The sequence below is a fragment of the Rattus norvegicus genome, chromosome X, assembly GCF_021556685.1.
Source record: "Rattus norvegicus strain SHRSP/BbbUtx chromosome X, alternate assembly SHRSP_T2T, whole genome shotgun sequence".
NCBI lineage: Eukaryota > Metazoa > Chordata > Mammalia > Rodentia > Muridae > Rattus > Rattus norvegicus.
This window is the reverse complement of record NC_141554.1, coordinates 100,659,964-100,678,614: the sequence shown is the minus strand read 5'-3', so window position 1 is coordinate 100,678,614 and position 18,651 is coordinate 100,659,964. Positions and strand designations below refer to the sequence as shown.

The 18,651-nt window shown below is 39.7% G+C and overlaps 1 protein-coding gene across 4 annotated transcripts in view; it reads right to left on the bottom strand.

Annotated features, from left to right (window-relative positions):
• Diaph2 (diaphanous-related formin 2) overlaps window positions 1-18,651 on the bottom strand; it is an 839,122-nt gene that overhangs the window by 766,079 nt on the left and 54,392 nt on the right.

Genomic DNA, 18,651 nt, shown 5'->3' with positions numbered 1-18,651 from the left:
GTAAGAACAAGACAATAAGTGTTTCAGGCTTTGCTTACTAGCCTCTGTCTTTCTTTTTATTTTTTTCTGGATTGCTTTGTTTCAGTTTGGTTTAATTTGGCGTGGTTTGGAATAAGTTTTTAAAGCAGGATTTCTGGATCCTGGGGTACACTTGACTTCTCTATAGGACAGACTAGCCTACATCAAAATTATTTTTTGCTGCAGTACAAAGACGACACAGAAAATAGACATAGCTATATTCAAGAAAATGTCATTTGTGGTCAAAGAAATTTGTATAACTTCCATGTGCCTTGAAATTAATCTTCTCTTTAACCATTTAAATAATAAAGCATGGGATCAGAGAAGTGGCTTTCCAGGGAACTGCACTGCTACTCAAAGCTTGCTGAACCGGATCCCAAAACCCATAGTGGGGGCACAGAGAAAACCAATTCTTGTAAACTGTCATCTGACCTCCGCATATTCACTGCTGCATGTATGCATTCTATGTCCAGTCATACACAAGACACACACACACACACACACACACACACACACACACACACACACATCAGTAATAAAAATAAAGGAAAATATAAAACATAAAGCAAACACTGTTAGCTTGCAGGACATACAAAGTGAAGTCCTTCTGTGGGAAATAGCTTTAATATGTCTATGTCTTCGGCAACAACAAACTATCTAGCATTCTGGAGAGAGCTGGCAAATCATGACTCAAAACTTCTTTTAGCTATTTGTTCCTTCTACAACGCCACCTTATGTCCTTATATGTCATATGTCATCCTATCGGATCGGAACTTAGCTTCTTGATGGCTGGTGTTTTCTTTTAATGGATTCATCCTCTCTCTCTCTCTCTCTCTCTCTCTCTCTCTCTCTCTCTCTCTCTCTCTCTCTCTCTCTCTCTCTCTCTCTCTCTCTCCCGATTTTAAAACAGTGCCTAAGATATAAGTGCCCTTGGACTTTGCTGAATTACTTAAATTATGAGAATGGACTACCATTAAAAAAAAGACCAATAATAATTCAGAAGAGGACACTGGCTTTTCACATTTTATTCACATCTTCATCTGCGTCTTTGCTTAGCCCCAATGACAGGTTTGGGGGATTATATCCCCACTAAAGCAGCTGATCCACAGCCATCTTAGAACTAGGGAAGCTTTGCTTACCTTTACCTGTCTCCCTGACTGAACACTGTTCTCTTTAAGAGGAGGTAATACATTTAGCTCTAAACCTGCAGCCCATAGCATACCATCTAGCACATAACACAGAACAATTAATAATGGCTAAGATGTACTCACAATAAATGCAAACAAAGACATCTAATACATTTAAGCCATTAAACTTTTCAAGCATTTCTACATGCAGACCTAGAAGAGAAACAGCAGGCTGTGAACATGTCTCCAGGGGAAGTGAATTTGCAAACCTAGGTCTTTAACTTCCCCTCCTTCAATGCCTGTCTTCCTTCCTGTTCCCCTGTAAAACTTTTATGATAAAAATAATGGTAATTTTTTTAATGAAGCCAGATCCAGATTATTTTTTCATCTGTTTACTGAGTTCATGTTGCTGCCCCTTTACATGTTTTCCATATGATTCTTCATGGGGAAAATAAAATGTGTTATCTACAAAAAATCCTGGCATTGAGCATGGTCTAAAATATGGATTGAGGATGTAGGAAATTTAAATGTAAGCAGTAGGAATTGGACTGCCTAAACAATTTCTTAGAATCTAATCATTTCTGACAACTACTCCTTGGCTTTTTATAGATGTGAAGACCTAATTTACGAATAATGTATTTCGTGGTAACTTAACTTAATTAAACTTACTTATGCTGAGAGCACTCAAAGATTCTCAGCCAAGCTAACCAACTTCTAAAAACCTGGTGCTGAGTGAGAAAAAAAAAATCCCTTAATAGCAGTCAAGGGAATACAATATGCTTAGGATACAGTAGAGCACCTTGTGCCCAGAGGCCACTCTTCTGTGTAAATTAATGAAGAAAAAAAGGGAAAGAACAAGATTAAAGCTTTAGGATGAGCTGTGAGAATTCTAACAGGTGGAATACAAAATCAATAATTAAGCACTTATTACATATAACCATGACATCATTAAATTATGCCAAAGATGTAAAACATGACTACATAATTTAAAAATACTGTTTTGTAAAGAGTGTGCTTTCTATGAAAGAATCACCTAAGAATTCATATGTGAGACCTTTAAATCTGTCAGCAATAGCACTGGTACTAACATTTAGAAAGTCTAAGTTTGCTATATCAAATATCCAAATGTTTATAATATGAGAAGGGATTTATTGATGCACAGAGTAGATGTGAGAGTCCAGACACACTCATAATCTAAAGTAAAGGTGAGCCACTGTTTTTATACAGGATGTACCCTGGCTGGCCTTTAAATTCCTATATAGCCCAGGATGGTCTCATATTCACAAAGATCTACCTTTCTGGGGCTCCTACTACTAAAGGCATGTACTACCATGCCACCTAGTTCCTTCTATTAACTTCCCTCCCACCTAAGAGTTTTCATTCATTTCAAATAAATCAAGTGCTATATTGTGAGGTTCATTAGATAGACCTTATAAAAGTCTTTTTTCTGTTGTAATTTTAAACATAGTCTTCTACTGGCTACTATACTAAGAAATGCTGTTGGTACTTTTGATCCTCAAGCAAGAAGAGTGTCAATTATCAAAATGAGATAGATAAAGTTTAGCAGAGCTCTCCATTGTTGCTTTTCACTGTAAGTTTTTTAAAAACATGCTATTTCTCAAAAATATTAATCAATTGTATTTGAAATTGTAAGGTTAAAAAAGGAAATTGTAAGGTAATGTTTGTTGTTAATTAATCATCTAATGCAAACAAAGTTTGTGAAAGGTGTGCTATTTGATACAAGGGTATAAAAACATTGTACACCTAGGGTATATAACCCTAAAATCCAAACACACCATTATTCCAAACAGGATACATGGTTGTATGGTAGTTCTGAAAACAGCAAATATTGGCTAACACAAACACCAGAATAAAGGTAACATCAAGAGACTCTAGCAAGATCATCTTAGTAGCCATCAAATAGCACAAGAATATGTTTTACAATACTTGTAATGAGGACACTCAGAGTGAAGAAAACAAAGAAATTTTATTTCTGAGAGTTCAGTCACTTTTCCAAATCAACTATAATGATGTTACTTGCCAGTTTTCTATTATAAGACTGTTGGCCTTTGGTGAGGTTCTATGAGGTTCTATAATGCTCTTCCTCAGACACTTTACCTAATACCCTATGTTTCTCATAAAGGCTATTCCTATTATGATTATACTATTATGCACATAGCACTGTAACTGTTTTGCTGTTATCAGTTATTAAGACAGTATAACAAGGTAGCAAACTGATATGAAATGTTGGCAACTGAACAATGTTCAGGATTTAACTGATAAAGAAAAATGGGACCAAGGTTTATAGCATACTCACTAGAAAGATATGTACTCACTAAATACATTCATTTATATTCATTTTCCATTTCTAAGTAAGTTTTTCAATTAATATAAATCTATTTCCTATATACAATATAATGTTTTAAAAAATAATACATTGTTCAGTGACTATTTAAATTAATGTTGTAATGTCAACCAACCAGACTTCCGGAGCTCCCAGGGACTAAACCACCATCCCAAGAGTACACAAGGACAGACCTATGGCTCCATCTGCATATGTAGCAGAGGATGGCCTTGTTGGTCATTAATGGGAGAAGAGGCCCTTGGTCCTGTGAAGGATAATGTCCCAGTGTAGGGGAATGCCAGGGCAGGGAGGTGGGTGAGAGTGGGTGGGTGATTAGGTGGGTGTGTGAGTGGGTGTGGAGCACCCTCATAGAAGCAGGGGAGGATGCATTAGGGGGTTTATGGGCAGGAAACTGGGAAAAGGCATAAGATGTGAACTATAAATAAAAAATATCCAATAAAAAAGGAAGGTACAAAAATAAAATGAAATCATGTTGTGCAGAAAATACTTTATATTAAAACTTTACATTGTCAAGACAATATATTATTAATTATAGTTCTACTATATACAATAGATCTCTGTAACTTATGCCCTATAGCTAACCAAATCTTTTTTTTGGGGGGGGGAGAGGTTTATTGAACCTATCCTTCTATACTGTAGTCCATCATTTTTCTTATTGCATATATTACTTTATTTACATTTCGAATGATATTCCCTTTCCCAGTTTCCTGTCCATAAGCCCCCTATCCCCTCCGCCTCCCCCATAAGTGTTCCCCACCCCCATCCACCCCCCTTACCAACACGCACCCCCTGGCATTCCCCTGCACTGGGGGTCCAAACCTTTAAATCCTCTGGAGATTATTTCCCTATTCTTCCCCCAACTACACCAACCCCTCTGTTATACTTACTTTATTTATTTATTTATTTATTTATTTATTTATTTATTTATTGTAACTTTCTTTTTTTATCTTTATTAACTTGAGTATTTCTTATTTACATTTCAATTGTTATTCCCCTTCCTGGTTTCCAGGTCAACATCCCCCTAACCACTCCCCCTCCCCTTCTATATGGGTGTTCCCCTCCCCATCCTCCCCACATTACCGCCCTCCCCCCAACAGTCACGTTCACTGGGGGTTCAGTCTTGGCAGGACCAAGGGCTTCCCCTTCCACTGGTGCTCTTACTAGGATATTCATTGCTACCTATGAGGTTGGAGCCCAGAGTCAGTCCATGTATAGTCTTTGGGTAGTGGCTTAGTCCCTGGAAGCTCTGGTTGGTTGGCACTGTTGTTCATAAGGGGTATCGAGCCCCTTCAAGCTCTTCCAGTCCTTTCTCTGATTCCTTCAACAGGGGTCCCGTTCTCAGATCAGTGGTTTGCTGCTGGCATTCACCTATGTATTTGCTGTATTCTGGCTGTGTCTCTCAGGAGAGATCTACATCCGGTTCCTGTCAAATTGCACTTCTTTGCTTCATCCATCTTATCTAGTTTGGTGGCTGTATATGTATAGGCCACATGTGGGGCAGGCTCTGAATGGGTGTTCCTTCTGCCTCTGTTCTAAACCTTGCCTCCCTATTCCCTCCCAAGGGTATTCTTGTTCCCCTTTTAAAGAAGAAGTGAAGCATTAGCATTTTGTCATCCTTCTTGAGTTTCATGTGTTCTGTGCATCTAGGGTAATTCAAGCATTTGGGCTAATAACTACTTATCAATGAGTGCATACCATGTGTAAGTGGGGAAGCATCTCGAACACATGGGTACTGGAGAAAATTTCCTGAACAAAACACCATGCTTATGCTCTAAGATCAAGAATCGACAAATGGGATCTCATAAAACTGCAAAGCTTCTGTAAGGCAAAGGACACTGTTGTTAGGACAAAACGGCAACCAACAGATTGGGAAAAGATCTTTACCAATCCAACAACTGATAGAGGGCTTATATCCAAAATATACAAAGAACTCAAGAAGTTAGACTGCAGGGAGACAAATAACCCTATTAAAAATGGGGTTCAGAGCTAAACAAAGAATTCACAGCTGAGGAATGCCGAATGGCTGAGAAACACCTAAAGAAATGTTCAACATCTTTAGTCATAAGGGAAATGCAAATCAAAACAACCCTGAGATTTCACCTCATACCAGTGAGAATGGCTAAGATCAAAAACTCAGGGGACAACAGATGCTGGCGAGGATGTGGAGAAAGAGGAACACTCCTCCATTGTTGGTGGGATTGCAGACTGGTACAACCATTCTGGAAATCAGTCTGGACGTTCCTCAGAAAATTGGACATTGAACTATAGTTAGTTTTTAATTGTCAATTTCTTACAATGTAGATTCTCCTGGAAAGAAGGAACCTATGTTGAAGGATTGAGCCAATAGGACTGGCTTGTAATGACCTCTGAGAAAAACTGTCTTGACATCAGGCAGCACAACTGATTTATAATGAAAACTGGGGGCAGAATCTGAGGAGGTAAAAAGGAATGGAAACAACTTGTATATGCAAATAGAAGAATATGAACATGGAAAAAAAACATGTTAACAAGAAGCAAAAATATCCAATTAGTACAGAATCTAAAAGCAAGACACCTGTGGTGGGAGACACTCATAAATGTTCCCTTCTGATCCTTTCATTTTTTTTTCAGTAAATTAGGCAACAAAGTCACTGGGAAAATTACACAGAAAAGTTCTCAGATTTCCACAGCAAAGAGATGAAATAGTCAGCAAAGTCCATATGTGTAAGAACAGTAGAGACATTTAAATTAAGTAAAGCAGAGGTTCTTTTTTTTTCCAATCATTTATTTATTAACTTTACGTTCTGGTCACTGCTCCACCCCATCCCTATCTTTTTTTTTTTTTTTTTTTATTAACTTGAGTATTTCTTATATACATTTCGAGTGTTATTCCCTTTCCCGGTTTCCGGGCAAACATCCCCCTCCCCCCTCCCCTTCCTTATGGGTGTTCCCCTCCCAACCCTCCCCCCATTGCCGCCCTCCCCCCATAGACTAGTTCACTGGCGGTTCAGTCTTAGCAGGACCCAGGGCTTCCCCTTCCACTGGTGCTCTTACTAGGATATTCATTGCTACCTATGGGGTCAGAGTCCAGGGTCAGTCCATGTATAGACTTTAGGTAGTGGCTTAGTCCCTGGAAGCTCTGGTTGCTTGGCATTGTTGTACTTTTGGGGTCTCGAGCCCCTTCAAGCTCTTCCAGTTCTTTCTCTGATTCCTTCAATAGGGGACCTATTCTCAGTTCAGTGGTTTGCTGCTGGCATTCGCCTCTGTATTTGCTGTATTCTGGCTGTGTCTCTCAGGAGCGATCTACATCCGGCTCCTGTCGGTCTGCACTTCTTTGCTTCATCCATCTTGTCTAATTGGGTGGCTGTATATGTATGGGCCACATGTGGGGCAGGCTCTGAATGGGTGTTCCTTCAGTCTCTGTTTTAATCTTTGCCTCTCCCTTCCCTGCCAAGGGTATTCTTTTTCCTCATTTAAAGAAGGAGTGAAGCATTCACATTTTGATCATCTGTCTTGAGTTTCGTTTGTTCTAGGGATTAGGGTAATTCAAGCATTTGGGCTAATAGCCACTTATCAATGAGTGCATACCATGTATGTCTTTCTGTGATTGGGTTAGCTCACTCAGGATGATATTTTCCAGTTCCAACCATTTGCCTACGAATTTCATAAAGTCGTTGTTTTTGATAGCTGAGTAATATTCCATTGTGTAGATGTACCACATTTTCTGTATCCATTCCTCTGTTGAAGGGCATCTGGGTTCTTTCCATTTTCTGGCTATTATAAATAAGGCTGCGATGAACATAGTGGAGCACGTGTCTCTTTTATATGTTGAGGCATCTTTTGGGTATATGCCCAAGAGAGGTATAGCTGGATCCTCAGGCAGTTCAATGTCCAATTTTCTGAGGAACCTCCAGACTGATTTCCAGAATGGTTTTACCAGTCTGCAATCCCACCAACAATGGAGGAGTGTTCCTCTTTCTCCACATCCTCGCCAGCATCTGCTGTCACCTGAGTTTTTGATCTTAGCCAATCGCACTGGTGTGAGGTGAAATCTCAGGGTTGTTTTGATTTGCATTTCCCTTATGACTAAAGATGTTGAACATTTCTTTAGGTGTTTCTCAGCCATTCGGCATTCCTCAGCTGTGAATTCTTTGTTTAGCTCTGAACCCCATTTTTTAATAGGGTTATTTGTTTCCCTGCGGTCTAACTTCTTGAGTTCTTTGTATATTTTGGATATAAGGCCTCCATCTGTTGTAGGATTGGTAAAGATCTTTTCCCAATCTGTTGGTTGCCGTTTTGTCCTAACCACAGTGTCCTTTGCCTTACAGAAGCTTTGCAGTTTTATGAGATCCCATTTGTCGATTCTTGATCTTAGAGCATAAGCCATTGGTTTTTTGTTCAGGAAATTTTTTCCAGTGCCCATGTGTTCCAGATGCTTCCCTAGTTTTTCTTCTATTAATTTGAGTGTGTCTGGTTTCATGTGGAGGTCCTTGATCCACTTGGACTTAAGCTTTGTACAGGGTGATAAGGATGGATCGATCTGCATTCTTCTACATGTTGCCCTCCAGTTGAACCAGCACCATTTGCTGAAAATGCTATCTTTTTCCCATTGGATGGTTTTGGCTCCTTTGTCAAAAATCAAGTGACCATAGGTGTGTGGGTTCATTTCTGGGTCTTCAATTCTATTCCATTGGTCTATCTGTCTGTCTCTGTACCAATACCATGCAGTTTTTATCACTATTGCTCTGTAATACTGCTTGAGTTCAGGGATAGTGATTCCCCCTGAAGTCCTTTTATTGTTGAGGATAGCTTTAGCTATCCTGGGTTTTTTGTTATTCCAGATGAATTTGCAAATTGTTCTGTCTAACTCTTTGAAGAATTGGATTGGTATTTTGATGGGGATTGCATTGAATCTGTAGATTGCTTTTGGTAAAATGGCCATTTTTACTATATTAATCCTGCCAATCCATGAGCATGGGAGATCTTTCCATCTTCTGAGGTCTTCTTCAATTTCTTTCCTCAGTGTCTTGAAGTTCTTATTGTACAGATCTTTTACTTGCTTGGTTAAAGTCACACCGAGGTACTTTATATTATTTGGGTCTATTATGAAGGGTGTCGTTTCCCTAATTTCTTTCTCGGCTTGTTTCTCTTTTGTATAGAGGAAGGCAACTGATTTATTTGAGTTAATTTTATACCCAGCCACTTTGCTGAAGTTGTTTATCAGCTTTAGTAGTTCTCTGGTGGAACCTTTGGGATCACTTAAATATACTATCATGTCATCTGCAAATAGTGATATTTTGACCTCTTCTTTTCCGATCTGTATCCCTTTGATCTACTTTTGTTGTCTGATTGCTCTGGCTAGAACTTCAAGATCTATATTGAATAAGTAGGGAGAGAGTGGGCAGCCTTGTCTAGTCCCTGATTTTAGTGGGATTGCTTCAAGTTTCTCTCCATTTAGTTTAATGTTAGCAACTGGTTTGCTGTATATGGCTTTTACTATGTTTAGGTATGGGCCTTGAATTCCTACTCTTTCCAGGACTTTTATCATGAAGGGGTGTTGAATTTTGTCAAATGCTTTCTCAGCATCTAATGAAATGATCATGTGGTTCTGTTCTTTCAGTTTGTTTATATAATGGATCACGTTGATGGTTTTCCGTATATTAAACCATCCCTGCATGCCTGGGATGAAGCCTACTTGATCATGGTGGATGATTGTTTTGATGTGCTCTTGAATTCGGTTTGCCAGAATTTTATTGAATATTTTTGCGTCGATATTCATAAGGGAAATTGGTCTGAAGTTCTCTTTCTTTGTTGTGTCTTTGTGTGGTTTAGGTATAAGAGTAATTGTGGCTTCGTAGAAGGAATTCGGTAGGGCTCCATCTGTTTCAATTTTGTGGAATAGTTTGGATAATATTGGTATGAGGTCTTCTATGAAGGTTTGATAGAATTCTGCACTAAACCCGTCTGGACCTGGGCTCTTTTTGGTTGGGAGACCTTTAATGACTGCTTCTATTTCCTTAGGAGTTATGGGGTTGTTTAACTGGTTTATCTGTTCCTGATTTAACTTCGATACCTGGTATCTGTCTAGGAAATTGTCCATTTCCTGAAGATTTTCAAATTTTGTTGAATATAGGTTTTTATAGTAAGATCTGATGATTTTTTGAATTTCCTCTGAATCTGTAGTTATGTCTCCCTTTTCATTTCTGATTTTGTTAATTTGGACACACTCTCTGTGTCCTCTCGTCAGTCTGGCTAAGGGTTTATCTATCTTGTTGATTTTCTCAAAGAACCAACTTTTGGTTCTGTTGATTCTTTCTATGGTCCTTTTTGTTTCTACTTGGTTGATTTCGGCTCTGAGTTTGATTATTTCCTGCCTTCTACTCCTCCTGGGTGTATTTGCTTCTTTTTGTTCTAGAGCTTTTAGGTGTGCTGTCAAGCTGCTGACATATGCTCTTTCCTGTTTCTTTCTGCAGGCACTCAGCGCTATGAGTTTTCCTCTTAGCACAGCTTTCATTGTGTCCCATAAGTTTGAGTATGTTGTATCTTCATTTTCATTAAATTCTAAAAAGTTTTTAATTTCTTTCTTTATTTCTTCCTTGACCAGGTTATCATTGAGTAGACCATTGTTCAATTTCCACGTATATGTGGGCATTCTTCCCTTATTGTTATTGAAGACCAGTTTTAGGCCGTGGTGGTCCGATAGCACGCATGGGATTATTTCTATCTTTTTTTTTTTTTTTTTTTTTTATTAACTTGAGTATTTCTTATATACATTTCGAGTGTTATTCCCTTTCCCGGTTTCCGGGCAAACATCCCCCTCCCCCCTCCCCTTCCTTATGGGTGTTCCCGTCCCAACCCTCCCACCATTGCCGCCCTCCCCCCATAGACTAGTTCACTGGGGGTTCAGTCTTAGCAGGACCCAGGGCTTCCCCTTCCACTGGTGCTCTTACTAGGATATTCATTGCTACCTATGGGGTCAGAGTCCAAGGTCAGTCCATGTATAGTCTTTAGGTAGTGGCTTAGTCCCTGGAAGCTCTGGTTGCTTGGCATTGTTGTACTTTTGGGGTCTCGAGCCCCTTCAAGCTCTTCCAGTTCTTTCTCTGATTCCTTCAATAGGGGACCTATTCTCAGTTCAGTGGTTTGCTGCTGGCATTCGCCTCTGTATTTGCTGTATTCTGGCTGTGTCTCTCAGGAGCGATCTACATCCGGCTCCTGTCGGTCTGCACTTCTTTGCTTCATCCATCTAGTCCAATTGGGTGGCTGTATATGTATGGGCCAAATGTGGGACAGGCTCTGAATGGGTGTTCCTTCAGTCTCTGTTTTAATCTTTGCCTCTCCCTTCCCTGCCAAGGGTATTCTTTTTCCTCATTTAAAGAAGGAGTGAAGCATTCACATTTTGATCATCCGTCTTGAGTTTCGTTTGTTCTAGGGATCTAGGGTAATTCAAGCATTTGGGCTAATAGCCACTTATCAATGAGTGCATACCATGTATGTCTTTCTGTGATTGGGTTAGTTCACTCAGGATGATATTTTCCAGTTCCAACCATTTGCCTACGAATTTCATAAACTCGTTGTTTTTGATAGCTGAGTAGTATTCCATTGTGTAGATGTACCACATTTTCTGTATCCATTCCTCTGTTGAAGGGCATCTGGGTTCTTTCCATTTTCTGGCTATTATAAATAAGGCTGCGATGAACATAGTGGAGCACGTGTCTCTTTTATATGTTGAGGCATCTTTTGGGTATATGCCCAAGAGAGGTATAGCTGGATCCTCAGGCAGTTCAATGTCCAATTTTCTGAGGAACCTCCAGACTGATTTCCAGAATGGTTTTACCAGTCTGCAATCCCACCAACAATGGAGGAGTGTTCCTCTTTCTCCACAACCTCGCCAGCATCTGCTGTCACCTGAGTTTTTGATCTTAGCCAATCGCACTGGTGTGAGGTGAAATCTCAGGGTTGTTTTGATTTGCATTTCCCTTATGACTAAAGATGTTGAACATTTCTTTAGGTGTTTCTCAGCCATTCGGCATTCCTCAGCTGTGAATTCTTTGTTTAGCTCTCAACCCCATTTTTTAATAGGGTTATTTGTTTCCCTGCGGTCTAACTTCTTGAGTTCTTTGTATATTTTGGATATAAGGCCTCTATCTGTTGTAGGATTGGTAAAGATCTTTTCCCAATCTGTTGGTTGCCGTTTTGTCCTAACCACAGTGTCCTTTGCCTTACAGAAGCTTTGCAGTTTTATGAGATCCCATTTGTCGATTCTTGATCTTAGAGCATAAGCCATTGGTGTTTTGTTCAGGAAATTTTTTCCAGTGCCCATGTGTTCCAGATGCTTCCCTAGTTTTTCTTCTATTAGTTTGAGTGTGTCTGGTTTGATGTGGAGGTCCTTGATCCACTTGGACTTAAGCTTTGTACAGGGTGATAAGCATGGATCGATCTGCATTCTTCTACATGTTGCCCTCCAGTTGAACCAGCACCATTTGCTGAAAATGCTATCTTTTTTCCATTGGATGGTTTTGGCTCCTTTGTCAAAAATCAAGTGACCATAGGTGTGTGGGTTCATTTCTGGGTCTTCAATTCTATTCCATTGGTCTATCTGTCTGTCTCTGTACCAATACCATGCAGTTTTTATCACTATTGCTCTGTAATACTGCTTGAGTTCAGGGATAGTGATTCCCCCTGAAGTCCTTTTATTGTTGAGGATAGCTTTAGCTATCCTGGGTTTTTTGTTATTCCAGATGAATTTGCAAATTGTTCTGTCTAACTCTTTGAAGAATTGGATTGGTATTTTGATGGGGATTGCATTGAATCTGTAGATTGCTTTTGGTAAAATGGCCATTTTTACTATATTAATCCTGCCAATCCATGAGCATGGGAGATCTTTCCATCTTCTGAGGTCTTCTTCAATTTCTTTCTTCAGTGTCTTGAAGTTCTTATTGTACAGATCTTTTACTTGCTTGGTTAAAGTCACACCGAGGTACTTTATATTATTTGGGTCTATTATGAAGGGTGTCGTTTCCCTAATTTCTTTCTCGGCTTGTTTCTCTTTTGTATAGAGGAAGGCAACTGATTTATTTGAGTTAATTTTATACCCAGCCACTTTGCTGAAGTTGTTTATCAGCTTTAGTAGTTCTCTGGTGGAACTTTTGGGATTACTTAAATATACTATCATATCATCTGCAAATAGTGATATTTTGACCTCTTCTTTTCCGATCTGTATCCCTTTGATCTCCTTTTGTTGTCTGATTGCTCTGGCTAGAACTTCAAGAACTATATTGAATAAGTAGGGAGAGAGTGGGCAGCCTTGTCTAGTCCCTGATTTTAGTGGGATTGCTTCAAGTTTCTCTCCATTTAGTTTAATGTTAGCAACTGGTTTGCTGTATATGGCTTTTACTATGTTTAGGTATGGGCCTTGAATTCCTATTCTTTCCAGGACTTTTATCATGAAGGGGTGTTGAATTTTGTCAAATGCTTTCTCAGCATCTAATGAAATGATCATGTGGTTCTGTTCTTTCAGTTTGTTTATATAATGGATCACGTTGATGGTTTTCCGTATATTAAACCATCCCTGCATGCCTGGGATGAAGCCTACTTGATCATGGTGGATGATTGTTTTGATGTGCTCTTGAATTCGGTTTGCCAGAATTTTATTGAGTATTTTTGCGTCGATATTCATAAGGGAAATTGGTCTGAAGTTCTCTTTCTTTGTTGTGTCTTTGTGTGGTTTAGGTATAAGAGTAATTGTAGATTCGTAGAAGGAATTCGGTAGGGCTCCATCTGTTTCAATTTTGTGGAATAGTTTGGATAATATTGGTATGAGGTCTTCTATGAAGGTTTGATAGAATTCTGCACTAAACCCATCTGGACCTGGGCTCTTTTTGGTTGGGAGACCTTTAATGACTGCTTCTATTTCCTTAGGAGTTATGGGGTTGTTTAACTGGTTCATCTGTTCCTGATTTAACTTTGATACCTGGTATCTGTCTAGGAAATTGTCCATTTCCTGAAGATTTTCAAATTTTGTTGAATATAGGTTTTTATAGTAAGATCTGATGATTTTTTGAATTTCCTCTGAATCTGTAGTTATGTCTCCCTTTTCATTTCTGATTTTGTTAATTTGGACGCACTCTCTGTGTCCTCTCGTTAGTCTGGCTAAGGGTTTATCTATCTTGTTGATTTTCTCAAAGAACCAACTTTTGGTCCTGTTGATTCTTTCTATGGTCCTTTCTGTTTCTACTTGGTTGATTTGAGCTCTGAGTTTGATTATTTCCTGCCTTCTACTCCTCCTGGGTGTATTTGCTTCTTTTTGTTCTAGAGCTTTTAGGTGTGCTGTCAAGCTGCTGACATATGCTCTTTCCTGTTTCTTTCTGCAGGCACTCAGCGCTATGAGTTTTCCTCTTAGCACAGCTTTCATTGTGTCCCATAAGTTTGAGTATGTTGTATCTTCATTTTCATTAAATTCTAAAAAGTTTTTAATTTCTTTCTTTATTTCTTCCTTGACCAGGTTATCATTGAGTAGAGCATTGTTCAATTTCCACGTATATGTGGGCATTCTTCCCTTATTGTTATTGAAGACCAGTTTTAGGCCGTGGTGGTCCGATAGCACGCATGGGATTATTTCTATCTTTCTGTACCTGTTGAGGCCCGTTTTTTGACCAATTATATGGTCAATTTTGGAGGAAGTACCATGAGGAGCTGAGAAGAAGGTATATCCTTTTGCTTTAGGATAGAATGTTCTATAAATATCTGTTAAGTCCATTTGGCTCATGACTTCTCTTAGTCTGTCGACATCACTGTTTAATTTCTGTTTCCATGATCTGTCCATTGATGAGAGTGGGGTGTTGAAATCTCCCACTATTATTGTGTGAGGTGCAATGTGTGTTTTGAGCTTTAGTAAGGTTTCTTTTACGTATGTGGGTGCCCTTGTATTTGGGGCATAGATATTTAGGATTGAGAGTTCATTTTGGTGGATTTTTCCTTTGATGAATATGAAGTGTCCTTCCTTATCTTTTTTGATGACTTTTAGTTGGAAATTGATTTTATTTGATATTAGAATGGCTACTCCAGCTTGCTTCTTCTGACCATTTGCTTGGAAAGTTGTTTTCCAGCCTTTCACTCTGAGGTAGTGTCTGTCTTTGTCTCTGAGGTGTGTTTCCTGTAGGCAGCAGAATGCAGGGTCCTCGTTGCGTATCCAGTTTGTTAATCTATGTCTTTTTATTGGGGAGTTGAGGCCATTGATATTGAGAGATATTAAGGAATAGTGATTATTGTTTCCCTTTATATTCATATTTGGATGTGAGGTTATGTTTGTGTGCTTTCATTCTCTTTGTTTTGTTGCCAAGACGATTAGTTTCTTGCTTCTTCTAGGGTATAGCTTGCCTCCTTATGTTGGGCTTTACCATTTATTATCCTTTGTAGTGCTGGATTTGTAGAAAGATATTGTGTAAATTTGGTTTTGTCATGGAATATCTTGGTTTCTCCATCAATGTTAATTGAGAGTTTTGCTGGATACAGTAACCTGGGCTGGCATTTGTGTTCTCTTAGGGTCTGTATGACATCAGTCCAGGATCTTCTGGCCTTCATAGTTTCTGGCGAGAAGTCTGGTGTGATTCTGATAGGTCTCCCTTTATATGTTACTTGACCTTTTTCCCTTACTGCTTTTAATATTCTTTCTTTATTTTGTGCGTTTGGTGTTTTGACAATTATGTGACGGGAGGTGTTTCTTTTCTGGTCCAATCTATTTGGAGTTCTGTAGGCTTCTTGTATGCCTATGGGTATCTCTTTTTTTAGGTTAGGGAAGTTTTCTTCTATGATTTTGTTGAAGATATTTACTGGTCCTTTGAGCTGGGAGTCTTCACTCTCTTCTATACCTATTATCCTTAGGTTTGATCTTCTCATTGAGTCCTGGATTTCCTGTATGTTTTGGACCAGTAGCTTTTTCCGCTTTACATTATCTTTGACAGTTGAGTCAATGATTTCTATGGAATCTTCTGCTCCTGAGATTCTCTCTTCCATCTCTTGTATTCTGTTGGTGAAGCTTGTATCTACAGCTCCTTGTCTCTTCTTTTGGTTTTCTATATCCAGGGTTGTTTCCATGTGTTCTTTCTTGATTGCTTCTATTTCCATTTTTAATTCCTTCATCTGTTTGATTGTGTTTTCCTGGAATTCTTTCAGGGATTTTTGCCATTCCTCTCTGTAGGCCTCTACTTGTTTATTAATGATTTCCTGTGTTTCCCTAAGTGTGTTCATGTCTTTCTTGAAGTCCTCCAGCATCATGATCAAATATGATTTTGAAACTAGATCTTGCTTTTCTGGTGTGTTTGGATATTCCATGTTTGTTTTGGCGGGAGAATTGGGCTCCGATGATGGCATGCAGTCTTGGTTTCTGTTGCTTGGGTTCCTGCGCTTGCCTCTCGCCATCAGATTATCTCTAGTGTTACTTTGTTCTGCTATTTCTGACAGTGGCTAGACTGACCTATAAGCCTGTGTGTCAGGAGTGCTGTAGACCTGTTTTCCTCTCTTTCAGTCAGTTATGGGGACAGTGTGTTCTGCTTTCCGGCGTGTAGTTTTTCCTCTCTACAGGTCTTCAGCTGTTCCTGTGGGCCTGTGTCTTGAGTTCACCAGGCAGCTTTCTTGCAGCAGAAAATTTGGTCTTACCTGTGGTCCCGAGGCTCAGGTTCGCTCGTGGGGTGCTGCCCAGGGGCTCTCTGCAGCGGCAGCTACCAGGAAGACCTGTGCCGCCCCTTCCGGGAGCTTCAGTGCACCAGGGTTCCAGATGGTCTTTGGCTTTTTCCTCTGGCGTCCGAGATGTGTGTGCAGGGAGCAGTCTCTTCTGGTTTCCCAGGCTTGTCTGCCTCTCTGAAGGTTTAGCTCTCCCTCCCACGGGATTTGGGTGCAGAGAACTGTTTATCCGGTCTGTTTCTTTCAGGTTCCGGCGGTGTCTCAGGCCGATTATTTCTATCTTTCTGTACCTGTTGAGGCCCGTTTTTTGACCAATTATATGGTCAATTTTGGAGAAAGTACCATGAGGAGCTGAGAAGAAGGTATATCCTTTTGCTTTAGGATAGAATGTTCTATAAATATCCGTTAAGTCCATTTGGCTCATGACTTCTCTTAGTCTGTCGACATCACTGTTTAATTTCTGTTTCCATGATCTGTCCATTGATGAGAGTGGGGTGTTGAAATCTCCCACTATTATTGTGTGAGGTGCAATGTGTGTTTTGAGCTTTAGTAAGGTTTCTTTTACGTATGTAGGTGCCCTTGTATTTGGGGCATAGATATTTAGGATTGAGAGTTCATCTTGGTTGATTTTTCCTTTGATGAATATGAAGTGTCCTTCCTTATCTTTTTTGATGACTTTTAGTTGGAAATTGATTTTATTTGATATTAGAATGGCTACTCCAGCTTGCTTCTTCTGACCATTTGCTTGGAAAGTTGTTTTCCAGCCTTTCACTCTGAGGTAGTGTCTGTCTTTGTCTCTGAGGTGTGTTTCCTGTAGGCAGCAGAATGCAGGGTCCTCGTTGCATATCCAGTTTGTTAATCTATGTCTTTTTATTGGGAGTTGAGGCCATTGATATTGAGAGATATTAAGGAATAGTGATTATTGCTTCCCGTTATATTCATATTTGGATGTGAGGTTATGTTTGTGTGCTTTCATTCTCTTTGTTTTGTTGCCAAGACGATTAGTTTCTTGCTTCTTCTAGGGTATAGCTTGCCTCCTTATGTTGGGCTTTACCATTTATTATCCTTTGTAGTGCTGGATTTGTAGAAAGATATTGTGTAAATTTGGTTTTGTCATGGAATATCTTGGTTTCTCCATCAATGTTAATTGAGAGTTTTGCTGGATACAGTAACCTGGGCTGGCATTTGTGTTCTCTTAGGGTCTGTATAACATCAGTCCAGGATCTTCTGGCCTTCATAGTTTCTGGCGAGAAGTCTGGTGTGATTCTGATAGGTCTCCCTTTATATGTTACTTGACCTTTTTCCCTTACTGCTTTTAATATTCTTTCTTTATTTTGTGCGTTTGGTGTTTTGACAATTATGTGACGGGAGGTGTTTCTTTTCTGGTCCAATCTATTTGGAGTTCTGTAGGCTTCTTGTATGTCTATGGGTATCTCTTTTTTTAGGTTAGGGAAGTTTTCTTCTATGATTTTGTTGAAGATATTTACTGGTCCTTTGAGCTGGGAGTCTTCACTCTCTTCTATACCTATTATCCTTAGGTTTGATCTTCTCATTGAGTCCTGGATTTCCTGTATGTTTTGGACCAGTAGCTTTTTCCGCTTTACATTATCTTTGACAGTTGTGTCAATGATTTCTATGGAATCTTCTGCTCCTGAGATTCTCTCTTCCATCTCTTGTATTCTGTTGGTGAAGTTTGTATCTACAGCTCCTTGTCTCTTCTTTTGGTTTTCTATATCCAGGGTTGTTTCCATATGTTCTTTCTTGATTGCTTCTATTTCCATTTTTAATTCCTTCAACTGTTTGATTGTGTTTTCCTGGAATTCTTTCAGGGATTTTTGCGATTCCTCTCTGTAGGCTTTTACTTGTTTATTAATGTTTTCCTGTGCTTCCCTAAGTGTGTTCATGTCTTTCTTGAAGTCCTCCAGCATCATGATCAAATATGATTTTGAAACTAGATCTTGCTTTTCTGGTGTGTTTGGATATTCCATGTTTGTTTTGGTGGGAGAATTGGGCTCCGATGATGGCATGTAGTCTTGGTTTCTGTTGCTTGGGTTCCTGCGCTTGCCTCTCGCCATCAGATTATCTCTAGTGTTACTTTGTTCTGCTATTTCTGACAGTGGCTAGACTGTCCTATAAGCCTGTGTGTCAGGAGTGCTGTAGACCTGTTTTCCTCTCTTTCAGTCAGTTATGGGGACAGAGTGTTCTGCTTTCGGGCATGTAGTTTTTCCTCTCTACAGGTCTTCAGCTGTTCCTGTGGGCCTGTGTCTTGAGTTCACCAGGCAGCTTTCTCGCAGCAGAAAATTTGGTCTTACCTGTGGTCCCGAGGCTCATGTTTGCTCGTGGGGTGCTGCCCAGGGGCTCTCTGCAGCGGCAGCAACCAGGAAGACCTGTGCCGCCCCTTCCGGGAGCTTCAGTGCACCAGGGTTCCAGATGGTCTTTGGCTTTTTCCTCTGGCGTCCGAGATGTGTGTGCAGGGAGCAGTCT